The sequence below is a fragment of the Rhyacophila brunnea genome, unplaced genomic scaffold (assembly GCF_057557595.1).
Source record: "Rhyacophila brunnea isolate RB1 unplaced genomic scaffold, BYU_Rbru_1.0 scaffold_5, whole genome shotgun sequence".
Lineage (NCBI taxonomy): Eukaryota > Metazoa > Arthropoda > Insecta > Trichoptera > Rhyacophilidae > Rhyacophila > Rhyacophila brunnea.
The window spans coordinates 43,142,980-43,159,925 of record NW_028233170.1 but is presented as its reverse complement, the minus strand read 5'-3'; positions in this window follow the sequence as shown (position 1 = coordinate 43,159,925).

Genomic DNA, 16,946 nt, shown 5'->3' with positions numbered 1-16,946 from the left:
TCTCAAAGATAGTGATTTGAAGTCTGGAGTTTATGATTCTTTCGAGAATTTTGCTCATCGTAGGGAGGAGACTTATCGGCCTATGGTTCTCAGGTAAGGTGTGGTTTTTACCTGGTTTTGGAAATAGGATAATATCTGCTAGTTTCCAATCGTCTGGGAAGTATTGTGATTCTAAACAGGCATTGATGATCCCTGTTAAGGCTAATACTCCTTTTTCTGGTAATTTTTTTAAGGTGAGGTTACTCACCCCGTCATTGCCTGGCGCTTTGCGATTTTTAAGTCGCTTAATTAAATATTCAACCTCTTGAGTGGTGGTTGGTAATATCGGTGTGGGTGGAGGATCTATCCTGTCGTGAATTATTGCGCTGGCCCTGTCCATAACTGAATTTACGTGACGGGTGATGTGTCTGTTATTGTAGTCTATGTCATTAGGTGTGAATTGACCTTGGAGGCTGTCCGCAAAAACCTCGAGTTTCTCCTCTGTGGTATATACTGTCTTAGTATGACCTTTCAGGGGGTTGATCGGGCACTTTGGCCTTCTCAGGGCCTTAGAGACCTTCCAGTAGGGGTCGCTACCCTTAGTTAATTCTATGAGTTTGTTGTTCCAGTTATCCTGGGCGTGTTCTCTATTAAGTTTCCTAACGCTACTCCTAAGTTTTTTAAACTTGGCAACAGAGGGTTCATCTCCCAATATTTGGGCGATCTTCCTAGCGCGGTTTTTCTCTGTGATTTTTAATCTAGTGGCTTTAGGTATATCTAATCTATGCAATTCAGCCGGGCTGATTGGTGTTGAGGCGGCTTTGACTGCCTCTTGTATTGAGGTCGTCAAGTCCCTCACTGCGGAGTCTATTTTAGTAGTGGATGTGAGATCTGATGCTAGTGTGTGGTGTTCCTCCAGATGAATTCCGAAGTCCTCCCAAGATACTTTATATCTTGAGGTGTTCGGTGGCGTAACTAATGGATCTAACGGGTCCCCGAGGAACATTAATACCGGTTTGTGATCTGAATTTAATTCGTCAACCGTGCGAATAATGGGAAAAAAGTTTGTATTACGGAGGATGGCGAAGTCTATAATGCTAGGTCTCCCATGTACAGGGAACATGGTTGGCGTGAGAGGTGCTGCTATGACTGATTGAGTGTCCTGAGTGAACTGTAGTAATAACTCACCACGGGGTGTCGATTTGTAGTTGTTCCAAGCAGGATGCTTGGCGTTGAAATCGCCCGCTATTATTGTGGGAGTATCATTGATGGTGTCCAGAAGACTATCGTAATCTAACCTGGTTGGTGCCTGCTGGGGTCGGATGTAAATAGATGTGAATTTAACTAAGCCGTAATTCTTAGTTGTTACTAGTATCGAGGTTGATTCTATAGCCTGACGAGTGGCGCGCGCGGGTGGCTGAGAGTGTATTGAACAGTGCTCGATAGTTGATTTTACGAGGATGGCTGTTCCGCCACCTTTGGTTAGTCTGTCGTTCCTGTGTATAGTGTAGTTAGGTATGTTAAATCGATGAGAAGGTTTGAGCCACGTTTCATTGATAAGTAAGATATCAATGTCATGCTCTTCAAGGAAGTGTCGGATTTCGTGTTTGTCTGTGAGGAGTGAAGCTCGTGCGTTCCAAAACGCTGTCTGTAGTGACGTAGGTTTGATTTTAGCGGCCATATTGGGTTCTTGGGTAAGTCGCTAGGACAGAGTGGACCTGGTCCATCAGGGCCTTCATCGCATGGCTCAGCTCCAATAAATGTTGGGCCTGCGAGTGTTCCTGATGGGTTGTGGAGGTGGAAGGGTCGTGTGGGTGTGTTTTTTCCGCGACCTTGGAGGCGGGTTGTGACGGCATCTTCTTTGGGCCAGAGGGTGCCTGATTGAAGGTGTTCCGGTTCATCGCCCATGCATTGGGCGTTGGGAGTAATGGGGCGCGTGTTTGTGGCTCTGGGTTGTGATGGGGGGCGCTCCTTGTGTTACCTGGTCGGTATGCGCATCCTCTGAAGTTTGCGGGGTGCGGCCCCCTGCAGTTTGCACAGGTGGCCGGCCCCATTTGTCGTGTGTGAGTGCAAGTGTTTGTAAGGTGTCCTTCGCCGCAGCGGACGCACCAGGGATCTCCGTGGCAGTTCTTTTGGGAGTGGCCAAATCTTTGGCAGCGGTGACACTGTCCGGCTGAGGCTTTTCTATTTAATGGTTCTAATTTAATTCGCAGGTTTAAGAAGTTTCCCATGTTGTAGATTTCTCTGCCTTTGTCTGTTTTCTCGATGTCTAGTAAGACCAGAGGCATGGGGAGTCGGTTCGAGTTTTTTCTCATGCGATGTACTTTTTGTATTGGGAAGCCTTGGTCTGAGAGTTCTTTTGTTATTTCTTCTTCGGTATATTCAACTGGGATATTCCTCATGACTACCTTGAGTACTTTTTCTGACGCAAGGTCGTATGTGTTATATTTTATATTCGCAGTCTGTAGTAGGTCTTGTGCTTTTCTGTAGCATGTAATGGAGGGGAACGTGACTTTTATTCCTTCGCGTTGATTGACTCCTTCCACAATCTTTAGTCCCGCGCGGAACATGTCAGCAGTTAGTCTCTTGAAATCCGCCTTGTTGTGCAGTATAATTGGCGGTATTGCTGGTGTTTTGGAGATCGTGGCAGGATCGGGGGATTTAGGGCTTGATGCTGTACTGGATGGAAGAGATGGCGAGACGGTCGGTAGGTCGGTTTTGGTTTTCTTCATGGGGGGGGTCTCTTGGCTTTTGGGTTCTTGGGGCGAGGGCCGCGGGGAGTTTGGTGTGTTGCTCCTGTTTGCGTTGTGGGCCCTGGCTTTTGCCTTTCTTTCCTTCTTGTTGGTTACTGGGGGATATGTCTGTGATTTTGGGGTCGATTGGTTCGACGGGATCGGGGACTCAACATCATTTTCGTTGATTGTGCTTAAGATGTTGCTGGTCGGTTGGCGTATTGTGCTGGATAGGCTCGATGCAGAGGAATCTAGTAGTTCACATTCGTCATCTTCTGGGCTGGAGTCTGGATCTGGGGCGATGGTCCATTGTGAGGCTGGGATCTGTTGGCTGGGCGGTGGTTGTTGCTTAGTCCTTGAGCTGCTCCGAGTTTGGACTCGGGACGTGGTTGGTGTCAATGTGACTGCCACTGCTGGGGTGTCGGTGGTTAGATAAGCGGTTGCGTTCTTCAGGGTCTCATCATATAGTTCCTTCATCGCAGGGTCCTGATGAATAGAGGGTGGCGGTGCTTTGGTTAATAATCGCAGAAATGCTGAGATTAGTAAGTTGGCAGATATTTCGTTGGGGGGTGCCATTGTTAAGCGGAACAGCAAATGTTATGTGGGGTAAGTTTGAGCTATCTATTCTATAACTGGCGTATTTAAATTTATAACTGGCGTATTTAAATTTATTTTGATTTTGTAGTGATGGTAAAGAGAGTCAAATTATAATATGTGAGAGAAAAAAAAATTCATGTATTTATGGAGGTATACACAGCAGGTCACCGATCGATACTGACGGTGAGTCTTTGTATATTCCAGCGTATTTAGGGGTTTAGTTAATATATATTTTAAAAAGTGAGGGCTGGCTAAGTATGATAGATGTAATTTAAATTTAATATTTTAGGTAAAAATAAGAGGCTTAAGATATTATCATGTAAGGCAGGTTGGTAGTTAATAGAATGCAAGTTTTTAAGGGAATCGTATAGAATAATGGAGTATGATTATTACTGAGATATAATGTTTTAGTAGTGGGAAGAAGCTGTCAAAGTCACAATAAGTAGGTAATTAAGAAAGGATTTTATAATAGGTATATAATAGGTAGAATATAATATTTTAATAGTGAGATCAGAGGCTGCAAGGATATAATTAGTAAGCTAAGATGGGATTTTATGCACAAGTATGATAGATGCAATTTAGATTTAAAATATAAAAGTAGTTAGTTATAAGACTGCAAGTTAAGGTTTGATATAGGAGAGAAAAATTATGATAAGATAGCAGATGATAGGTAAAGAAATTGTTATTTGCAGAGAATTGTTATATATGGTAGGTTGTTGCTCAATACTAGCAGCAAGATTCCATATAGTCTACTGTAGTTTAGGTTATCAATAGTTGTCAATATCACAGCTATAAGTAATTAGTGAAGATTTTTAGTAAGTGGCTATCATGTAAGTTAAGTAGGTAGTTAAAGAGTGCGAGTTAATGGTAGAAGAGAGATAAAGTAAGATGGAAAAAATATATGTTATCTGTAGCCCGGTTCTGTGCATAGGTATGATAGATGCAATTTATATTTAAATTTAAGATTTTAAGTAGGTGGGTATCATGTAGTCAAGTGGGCAGTAAAAATTAAGTAAGGTAAGTAAAAAGAAAAAAAAGTGAAAAGATTGTTATCTGTAGCCCGGTTCCTTGGGCGCGGTGATCCGGCGGTCGCCTTGAAGCACGTTTCACTGACCGAACTGTACCGAACGGGAGCGATGTCAAACTATGCGATCCGGGTCGTCGATATCACGTATAAGATGAGATTGAAGGCTCGAATCGCGCACGACACCACACTGAACCGAACAGAACCGTCAGCGCTTGTGCCTCTCGGTTACACCTGATTCACGGCACTTGGGGAACAGACGAAGGCACTGGTCCACAGTATCACTATTCACGGGATGGTAGGTAGGTAGGTAGGTCAGTAGGTATGATGATGATGGGCGTATGTAGGTTGGTGAGAGAGAGAGCAATTCAAGTCTGTTTCGAAACGTATCGTTTCTCCACTATGAAAGCCCTGGTGAAGATTCTAGGTTGATCAGCTGTCGGCGATTATCTTGATAAAGACTGTTCGACGGCAGGTGGATGGCTGCTAGAGATCCTCAAGCTGGCGATAATAGCGGTGAATCGATGGATATCTTGGTGTCCAGTGCGTATTCAGGATCAAATTATTCTTTGCAGAAATAAATTCGATGCGCAAGCTGAATCGGAGTGGAGAGCAGAGATGTTATCGGATCGAGTGTCAGTCGAGAAGTATAGATAATATGTACTGTCATTGTATTTATACTATCGTACCGACCGTTACGCTGCAAATAAAACTCGCTCCTGCATACACCTTCGACTTCTTCATCATCATCCTCAACACCATAACCCACACATCGAACACAATAATACCATAGAAATAAAAACAAATATACACCTTTATAAACGAGTATGTTCACAATGCAGGTCTTTATAAAAATTCGTCACCGTGTGACATCCTTACGCGATAAGCATAAAACTTCCCTATACTACCTAAACGTACGTAAACTCCGAAAAGGTACTATAATTTTTCTTTTGAATACAATGCAAAGCTGTCCAGACCGGTTTTGAGTTTTCAGCTTACGCAAAACAGGCCCAAGAGTCGTAGCTAATGCGATACGTTTGGTTTTTACGCCGTCTAGTAATTTCATTACCGGAACTGCGTGTGAGATTTGAAATTCTTAGGATTACATTGTGAAATAAGCCATTGATTTATTGTGAAGGTGACTGGAAAAAAATATTAATATATGCAGTGATTTTTTATATACCTATATGTTTCTGTTACAGTAAGGGAAACCATCTAGCGTTTGTCTTTATGTTCAATCGACTAATATTTTATATTATTTATATTATATATTCCATCCGAAGAGTGAGTGTTTCTTTTTACTTCTTCGTGGGTTTATTTACAATCCGTCTATACTGGCAAATAATAATTTTCATGATCCCACTAATATCACTTGTAACTATGAGGTCTTCATGATACCCTATCGCAGGATGGATGTGATGTTTCATGATGCTGTATATCGTTCGATTAACTTGTTTGATGGCACCTTAAAGGTTGATTTTTTCAACTAGGTATATAATATTCGTGAATATGTTAAATAGTTGGTTATATTTGCTTTAATATTTACATAATAATCCTACTTTCTCTTCTACTTTATTGTCATGTTGGTTATTTCTAATTATTAAATCATTTTTATAGTTTGTATTTATTATGTTTTATGGCTCATTGGCCAATCTTTTTAATGATATAATATTTTTTTCCTCAATATATAAATAAATTATTTACGCCAACTGCCACGACTATTTAGTTATTATATTCAAAATCCAAATATATATTTATATCTGCAGAATAATAAGCGATCAAATATCTACTATATCATATTACTCTGCAGTAATATATTCCCAGCGAATCCATTTCCAGTAAACAATCTTAACTAAATCAGCAAGTTGTTTGGCGACATTAAATACGGTATATTATTACATATCACAGCACATTATAAATCATTATGGTGTATTAGCTGAATAATCACTTTTGTAGGATCATATTTTCGTACAACTGTAATAACAAATAATATTTCATTTCGCTACTCAATTTAAAACGCTGACTATATTTAGTTCAATATGATTATGTAACAGAATTACTTATTTATTTGTATTACTTATTTGTATTACTTTTTAGTGTATAAATAACGAAGAATAATTTATCTTGATATCACTCGAATCCAAGTACCTAGCTCGTAACAATCATGTATAATATACAATTGTACCGATACGCTGCTAATAAATCTCACCCTGCTACATCGAAGACTTCATTATCATCATCCTCTACCTACACATCGACATCACACTAGTGACCCAACATATTTGATTAAGCATTAAAAGATCTGTACTGCTCTGTATCTAATCTGTAATATAAATTTATAAGGTAAAATCTGCGGCCTTTTCAAATTTTCACGTTTTCCACAAAATTTTCACATACTTTCCGTATATCTAGATACTTTAAATTCGGTACACAAATTAATCTTAATTCGGTGACAATATATTTTACTAATTTTAGGGGCGGTCCGGTAATTCAACCATTGGAGATTCACTCGACTTGAAAACATTGCATTATTAGGATGAAATCTTTCATGAAGAAGATGCCACGAAAAGAATTAATTGTGCCTCTCCTGCTGGCTGTTTATTTATTTCTTAATGGTGTAATTATTGGTGGAAGGACATTGTTTTAATTAATTAACATAAATAAGAACACAGTATAGTAGGTACTTATTCCACCTAGTTCAATAGATTTGCAAAAATATTTACATGCTCCATAAGTATTAATTTTTTCTTATTTTGCTAAAGGGGATGTGGATTTTTTACTAAAGGTGATTTGAAAGATTATGAAAACAAAATACACAAAAAAATCAGGGAGAATTTTTTACATAGTTTTTCCTGTATAGATAACAACATACGCCATTTGTTTTCGTGTGTACCTACGCAGGCTGTAAACGTAAGTGCTTTATTTATTGACATCGTTCTGTCGGCGAGATTTATATCTGATGAAATATATCAATTTCCGGTTGGACCGGAGGTCATTGCTGGCGGGTAATACGCATCCGGTAGGACCACGGAAACTTCTGAAGGGGGCGGACTCGGAAAACGATTCATAATATTATTATTTTAATGGATTGTAGTTATTTATTAAGCTCGTTGATTTATGAAAACTGTATGTTATTTCTAAGTATCTATAATATTATGGAATCACTGTGTTTTTTTTTAATATGGCTCTATAAACGTTGGTTGGTCCAATTATGGTGGCCGTCATTCCTTATTTTCCAACCTACCTCAAATCCTTATTTATTATTGTTAGACCAGAGCGACCAGCAGTTACGGAACATGAGTAGACCGTGATTACAAGTTGCATTCATTTACATCAAAACAGCGGATGCGCCTAGGCTTGTTAAAGCCAAAACGCATCTGTTCGACCTTCGTTGCGCTAAATCTGATACGGTAGGTATGTAGGTATTCCAAAATAAATGTGAAACTGTGAGAGTCGCATCCGAACCAGTTCGTGAGTGCGTGAACACCAAGCCAGCTCCAGTGCGCGCCAGCCCTCTCAACATAAAAGGTCAGTGTCTGGCATCCTGTGTAAACCCCCCCTAGATATCCACCAACATCTTCAAATTACAGTCCACTGCTAAAAGCGCAACCAAATTTTATTTGACAACACTGGTTTTCTTGTAGTTGCCCAAGTAGAGCTTGTAATTTGTCGATATTTTTGATGCTCGAGATTCGAGAATTAGATATTAGTAACTATAAATTTCTGAAAGTAATGTGAATTAACTATTGTTTGTCGAGAAGTATTTTCATTTCTTACTTATTAATTCGGGTGTGTAAAAAAATGAAATCTCAACAATAGGTCAAAAAGGACAAATACTTAGGTATTAGGTTTATTGTCGATATTTTTCAATATATCAACAAAGAGAATATTACTATTAGTTATATGACTATCAACACCAAAAGCGTTGTAGAATCTCCATAGAAGGTTGTACAAAATATTTATATGATATCTTTCATGATCTGATCATTTTTATTACAACGTTTTTTTTATTTGGTATTCTTATTTGTCCAGTGGTTGTTTGTCCAGTACAAATCTTGCAATTGATTTTTTAACTAACTTTCCGACTAGCTAGACATTTGAAACTTTTAGAATATATCAGAACACGATGCCAATGCATTCTTTTAGTACTTTTAGCCATCTTTAAGTAGAATTGAATTCATTTTCAGTTAATTCTGTTTTGTATGAAAAGTTATTTCGATACCATTATCGGTTGCTAGGGGGTCCTAGCAACTAAATTATTAAATAATATATACGTGCGTTACTATGGAAATCAATATGAAATGACATTTCATTATTCAGTATTTCTATCAAGTACAATTTTTTTTGATCGTTTAAGCTAGTCAAGTCAAGTTTATATGATTCAACAGATAATTTAAAAACGTTGTATATAAAAATTTCTTTTTATCTTGTAATTATTTTAATTAATCACGCTAGTGTAAAAAGCACAAAAATAAATCGTTGAAAACTCGTATTGGGAAATATAACGATTTGTCGGTATTTAGGACGATTTGACGTCGCCACCAGGAACATTCGACGCTGCTACAGATCAATGAATTATGCAAAGAAATTTACGTACGTTATGGCTCATACCAGCAAGTTGACAAGCAAGTATTATATATTATAGTATCTACCACTAGCTAAAAAATATGAAATGACATTTCATTATTCAGTATTTCTATCAAGTATACATTTTTTTGATCGTTTACGACGTATATAAAAAGTTCTTTTTATCTTGTAATTATTTCATTTAAAATGCGCAAAATTATTTTGCTTGTAGTGTCTAAAGAATAGTGTTATTTCAGTTTGCTTTGACGCGTAAATTTTGCAAAACACTATCGTTGCTTGGCAATACTTTAAATGAAGTCAATTGGAAAACTTTACTGTGTCACTTAGTAACAATACTTATGTTTAATAATTACTCACGTCTTTATTTTCGTACATATTTATTCGTCTGTTTATGACATGTTTTATATTTATAATAATTTACATGGAAACTGAATCATGATGGTGTACATTAAATACTTATACGAAATGTACGTCACTCCCTCCCTGTGTCTGGTTCCCTCGAAGACAGTATGGCTATCTTGTCGCTGGACATCGGGGTGCAGGAAGACTAGCGAGGGTGCAAGTAAAAAAGAGGGGCAAGAAAAAGCTTCCGGCTAGTTCTGATTGCCGGGTAAAAAATATGTACAGAATTCACTTTATGGTAAGCAAGAAAATATTAAAAGTCAGACACAACATCACAAACATATTATTATTCGGCAATATATTATTACAGCTAAAAATTTTAACGTGGAATACTCACTAGACAATAGGAAACTGTTGTAAAAATATTGATTTTAACTAATATGAATATTCAACCAATAAAAAGAAAATAATAGATCTATATTATTATATCCGATGTTCTTGCCTATATTTATTTGACAATATGCATAATTGCACCTACCTACTCAATCAAGTGAATTAATGGAAATTAAAACACGTGAATTTCATTGAGCAATGAGCGTAACTTGCAAACCTCTGCTTTACGGTAGATCTAAGAGCGGAATGTAGAGACATGTGTCGTAACTAAAATTTTCTTAGCAGAAAACACTATGCAGAAACATGGTCCTTAGTGAAGATCATGTTGTCTATGGTTCACCTCGTCTTAAAGCTTCGTTCGTTTTTTCTATTGAAAATAATACCATATTTAAAAATTCTCTTTCCTATAGTTTAGGTAAATTATTTTATAATTGTTGAACGATGACAACTGCACTTTATAAATGCAATAACTATAAATACATATTAATATTTAATTATAATACTCTTATGTTTCCGTTATCAGTCAATATACGTGATTTCACAGGCACCGCAAGATGTTTTTTTTAACATGGTAACACTTACACTTAACACAGCGTCAAGTCTAGTGTCATTCTGTCTGACATCTTGTATTTCTGCGGGCTGGCGTATAAAAAGTATAATAATATTCTGCAAGTACATGCCAAACGAATTAACACTATCAGTATCCATATTGAAATGAATTTGAGTGTATGGACTGTTTTGTAGACACGCGAATTTATTTTGACAGCAGCTGTCAGTGGTAAATGGTAATACAGAAGGGGGCGTGTTCATAACAAAAGTTGTCTATGGTTAAGGATTCCTTACTCTATAATCAGTATAGTCTATTGTTAAGTCATCCTTTTTGGCAACTTACCCTTAAGATCAAAATATTGGATTCTGCATTCCGCTTTAAGTAGGTAAGTATCCATTTGACATAAAAACTATAATAAATATGTTATATTAAGTGGTATAAACATCCTACATAGGCGGAAAAGTTTTGACAGAATATATGATGTAGGTACCTAGTTGGAACGATTCAATAGGGTACATGTAGGAGTAGTCGGAAATAGTTTTGGTAAAAATACCTAATTAAATTCGCCTTAGGTAATTTTTGTGCACTAGAAGAAATCGCAATCTGCACAAGCTCAGGGTTAAACTGTTCCACTATAATATTTATCTTTGGCTCCACAATCGTGCCGCATCTAATCTGAAGTAAGGAAGTACCCGCATTTATACTTCTACTTACCTACGGTATGTGTGTGTTTAGATGGAGTCTAAGCATACACGCACACGATAGTCACTTGTAGATGCAACAGGTCGCAACGACTCGTGGTTGAATACCCCACGATTGGTTATACCTAATTGCAAGCCATAATATACTTATTCATCACTAGTGTTTGAGTATGGAAAAAGCACGCTAGAAAGCATACGGGTCCACCGTTTACGCCCAGTATATTACCTTATAGATGGTACACGAGCGGTCTTCAGTCACAACAACTAGCTTTGTACTTTATGGACTCCGTAGCAAGTTGCTTCCGGCCATCGCATAGATCATGTGCGAACGTCCTATTCAAACAGTATGGAAAATACAGCTTACAGTAGAAAACTCTTTTAATGAAAATGCCCAATGCATTCTTACTCGCCTTGTTTACTAGTCCAGTGCATAAAGAACTGAATTCTCATTCAGAGGTTACATGTTTGATTTCCAGTGAGGTTACAATGATAAAGTGTTTCTCTCAAAGTCTTTGTTTCACTTCTACTACTTCTACACTACCTACTGTCATTGGCATCATAGCATGTTGTGTTAATATTCCTACCTACATATTTATCAGTAGCGAAGAGTGGAGGTACGCTGTTATGATCCGCCAAAATTAGTGCACATTAAACTTTCTTAGTCATACGTATGAACTCAGACTACAATTTACAGATGGAGTTGGTTAGTTTTTAAAAATCAATTAAACCCTGCCCGAACCAAACAATAATAGTTTTTTTCATTTTGGGCAATACGACAAAATTGTGCACTCTTTCATTAATAGGTAGGTACTTACTTGTTTTCGTTGGATTAAGAATACATATTACACATATTGTGGGTATTTTTTTTTAAATTCATTATGCCCTGTTTAAGCCAAACTAGAATAGATAAAAATATTATTCTATTTATAAAATATCTAAAGTTATGGATGATTTAATTGCATAATTTTAAATATTTTATAGATAGACGAGTATTTTTACTATTCCTATATTTTATTATGACTTGGTTTTCGCAGGGTTTCATTGTATTTTAAAAACTAACTAACACCGTAAATTGTACCTACCTAGTCTTATTTCAATGAAAAACAAATACTTAAGACTGACAAAGTTTAGTGTGCACTATTTATGGCGGATCTTAACAGCCTACCCCCACTATTCACCACTGATATTTATATATTTATATAGTAATACTTGTCATGGCCCCCATATCCTGAAGCGGGCACCTAGGCTAGGATGTTTGGCGGCCCCCCTACCTATCACTAAGGGTAAAGGCAGTGTGGCGCACTACATTAGCGTTTTCCATGGTGTACGCGGTAAAATTAAGGTGTATTTTTAGCGATTTTTTGTATTTTCCCCATCCATTTGTATTATGGAGTTGTCGAGTATCGGCACACAGTTAAAAATCGCGTCGTACAATCAAATATTTAAATTATTAATAATTATTGAAACAAAATAGCCCCGCAGGCGACTTTTTTTTACTATTAGAGCAAGTTTGTGATCTGTGTTTATCTCACTCATCTGGTCGACTCGTCACACCGGGCCCTTCCTGAGCCCGGGCTCCTAGGTTAGAGCCCCGTCAACCCCCCCCCCCCATTGTGGGGGCCATGATACTTATATAGGTATAGGTACTTATTAGATTTATATTATATTGGTAATTTATTCCACAAATAAATATACAAGCATAAACATTTGTTTATGTTATTCACATACATAAGTATATGTACATACACACTTAGATATTTAACGCGGCGTATTGTGTTAGTCGGACAAAGGAGAGCGGAAACGACATGATTTACCTGATTGAATTGAATATATTATCATTATTTTCTGTATGTGCGCTAACCGAGTATTATGTATTTTCCTTCGCCGTAATCCTGGCAAACAGGAAATTGCCCCTTAGGAGAGTGTGTGAGGGCAAAATGGACATTCAATTAACACGTGCTTCACAAAAGAAAAAATATTTTATTCATGGATTCCATCTACATATTATTACTCCAAGGACAGCTTTAATCAAACAAGGAAACAAAAGAATTCAATACATTTACGATAGAGCAATAGTTATTAACCAATACATATTATGAATTAATAATTATGTTATGTATACTAAAATCAGTAGGTACATCAGTATTTACGACTTTCTTCATGTTTAACGTCATATAATGACGGAAGGTTGTCGAGGGTAACATAACTGTTAAGTACCTAGTTGAACCTACCTACAATATATTACAAATCCATTATAAAATAGGTTTTTAATTTTAATAATGTTTTATTCGAGTTATCAATTTTTATTATATAATGCTACCTTTATTGATAAAAATAATTTAACTTACTATATTATGAATCTACGTATAGCAAATATAATATAAAAGGTATACTTGAAATACGTTATTAAAAGGGACGAATCGAAGGGTCCTGATCGTCATTTTATTATGTGAAAACTTTTATTTTAATTAATACAATGTGAAATTTTGAATGCCACTTTCATTGTTAGGTATATCATGTGTAGGGATTCCAATGCCGGGATCCCGAGCTATTTTCGATACCTATGAATCCCGGGATTGATTTTTTTTATCAATTTTTATGGAAAATAAAATGAAAACGAAAATATAACAGAAAAAAATCTTTTAATAACAAATAACTACATTAGTAATAAACTGATTTTGAATGAAGTTTGATTTATACCCATGTATAAGTTGCCGATTCATTTCATTTTTTCACATAAATTAATAAAAATGAGAAAGATTGGAAAAAACAATGCTTCGCACTATTGACAAAGTAATTCCACCATGATCTCATACGTTTTACGGCAGTTTCATATTTGGCTGACTAATTAGATTTATGAAGCGGAAAGGCCATAAGTACACCATGATTTGCTTTACTATTTTAAATCTCGCTAGCCCATTCATTAAGTCTTTACTATCAGAAACAGCAAACTCATATTAAATTCACATTATTATTTATTACATTATTTACTCCATTAAACTTATATATTTCCAAGATTGAACGTAGGTATACAATATTAACAATAAATGTCTTAAATAGTATAAATTATACTTGATTTATTTTTGACCGATTTTAGCAATTTTATTTGTAAATATATTTTTTTTTATTAACAATTGAAAAAAATGCCTATCCCGGGACTGGTCCCGGGATCCCGGGATTGTCAAATTGTAATCCCGGTATCAGAATTTTACCCATCTATTTGACGCTTGCGTTCTGACGATGCTCCTTTACGGTAGCGAATTATGGCACTTTACGTATTCATACTGAGCTCCGAAAACAAATGTTTGCGATGAATACTGGGTATGCGGTGGGTGGTATGACTTCAGGAGTAACGAGGAGATAAGAGAACGAACCAAGCAGACTTGGCGACGTTGGATCTGGTTCGGTTACGTGGTGCGGATTCCATAAGAGAACTTCCACCTGGCTTGCCTGTTCTCTAAGCCAACCGGATTATATATACTATATACTATATATACCTACAGTGTATGCGGCGGAACTACGAGACGCTGGTATGACACAAGAAGACTGGCATGTTATAGGAATTCTTAGATGTGCTGTGTAGTGTCCATATACTGTAGATGAGGAACGGAGATGGCCGAAGAAAAAGAAGAAGAAACTAAGTATCGACATACATGGACGTCACAATTGAAATTTGCATAACTCTGATCTATGAATCAAATTTAACAATGACATTATCTTAATTAAAATATTATAGATAGTAGCCAGTAGACAAACTTTAAAGATATTTTCATAGCTCAGTAGCTGAATGGTAAAACCAGTCACCCCCCGATAAACAATAAATGTGTGTTCGAATTATATTACCACTGTTGATGAAGATCAGTACAGATATATTATTTCATTTGATTTGTATAGGTAGTTAATATCTAGTATTTTGTACAATTATTATGTAAATTCAGATATCTAGTGGAAAAATGAATAAACTAATACCTACTTACTTCAGTAAAAGTCTTTCGTTATGCTTTTACAGTGTACTTATAGCTTCAAAGTATAATTTTCCAATAGAGATTGTCATTTTTATTATTACTGTATTTTATAATTTATAATAAAATTCACAGTAAAAAGATATTGTGAAGTTTTTTTTTTAGAAATAAGTTCTCTTCACATAATTTAAGAGCTAAAATATCCATATATCTTATTAGGCGTCCAAGATACATTGGCCAAATCCATTGCGCCATAAAACACGGCAATTCCGCACTGGGGGCCAGCTCTGACCCCTATTACAATTTTTTCAGATCACATGCTTAGGACAATCATCCTGACATATTGCCAAAGATAAAACCGGTGTATTGCTCTCGAAAGGGACACAAATCGTGTCCCCGGCGACCTACGGGGACAAATGGATCCCCCGTTCAGTTCCGGGCGACGCCTTTATTGCGGTCATCAGCCATTACGCGGCGCCCGACGCCACTGGACACTTTTATTTATATTACACGAGAATGGATTTTATGGGAATCTACCGCCCCCGCCTTTGGTAAGATTCTGGCAAAAATAAAAGCCCGTTGGTATTTTTATTGCAAGAAATGAAAGTAAAACCACCAAATCTATATTATCTGTAATACATATTATTATCTACTATAAAATGGTTCTATTTTTATGTACCTAGTATGTATTTTTTTCATGTTTTCAACTTCGATAACAACCATTTTTCTATAATATAATAGAGGCTTTGACATACCTTTTTACGATGATTCATTTCAAACTATTCAATACATCCCTGTCTACAGAGCATGGCACCCACATCCTGAAGCGGGCCTTCAGGTTAGTATCTCTAACACCGCTCCTACCTATCGCTAAGGTTAAAAGCAGTGTGATGATCTACAGTTGTGTATCAAAAATGTTGTTTGAAGTATAATTAAAGGTATTTTTAATACACCTACTTGGATTATGGAGTTGTCGATTATCGACACACAATTTTCAAAAATTGCATCAAACAATGACATATTTTTCAATTTTAGTTTTCTTGAAGTGAAATAGCGCCGTACTATATGTGCAATTCTCTGAGGTGTCTTTATCTCACTTGGCTGGTCGATCCGTCACGCCGAGCCTCCCTTAAGCCCGGGCCCCCAGGCTAAAGCTCTGTCAGCCCCCCCCCCCTTGTGGAGGCCGTGCTACAGAGTATAGGTTTATAATAATGAAATGTAAAATAAAAATATACCGATTTCAATAATACTCATTGGTGGCTCTACAAGACTACAATCATCGGCGATACTATTGGCCGTCTCTCAAAGAGATTAATTATTACTTTACGAGAATAGTTGTTTTCTGGATTTCTTCTGTCGTGTTCATGCGAGATATGCGCCAAGAGTCTTCTTAAATGCTTTGGCCACCGTAATGGCCACGTCATTCGCTTCAAACGTATCGATGGTGCAGTTGAATGGAACGCGTGAACAAACCATCACATTTTCCACAGTTTCCCCGGCGCCACATACCTGCTGTTTGAAGGATCATCGGAGTATCCCCACTTCATCAAATTGTTTTTGATCTTAATACCTCCGATTCACATTCGATTCTGTACAATATAAGTCCTGCGCGCCCCAGGTGGCAGCTTCTCGTCGGGCATCATTGTAAAACCTGCATAGTCATATCTTTAGCTCCAACCAGTAACGTCCTGAGACAAAATGCCGCTCCTAGGCAGTGCCAAAACGCCGCCACATTTTTTTTTATACAGTATGTCTTTTTTCATTCTTTCATGAATCCAATATCTAAGAAATGTGTTGTATGGATTCATTGCTACCAATATGTATACGACTAAATCTATTTTAATTCCATTCAATAGACAATATTACGAGTTTACTGTTTCAGATAGGTAGGTAAATTTAAAAATACAGAAACAGAAAAACTCAGAATTGAGAAGTTTTATTTTATTTAGTAAGGTTTATAACCATATACCTATACTAGCGCCGCCTGGATTCAACTATATTATGAATTAATTTGAACCCTTTTCCAGATCTGTTTTGTATGACTTCAATAGCCTGGCGCCGATTACTGTCTGGCTTTTT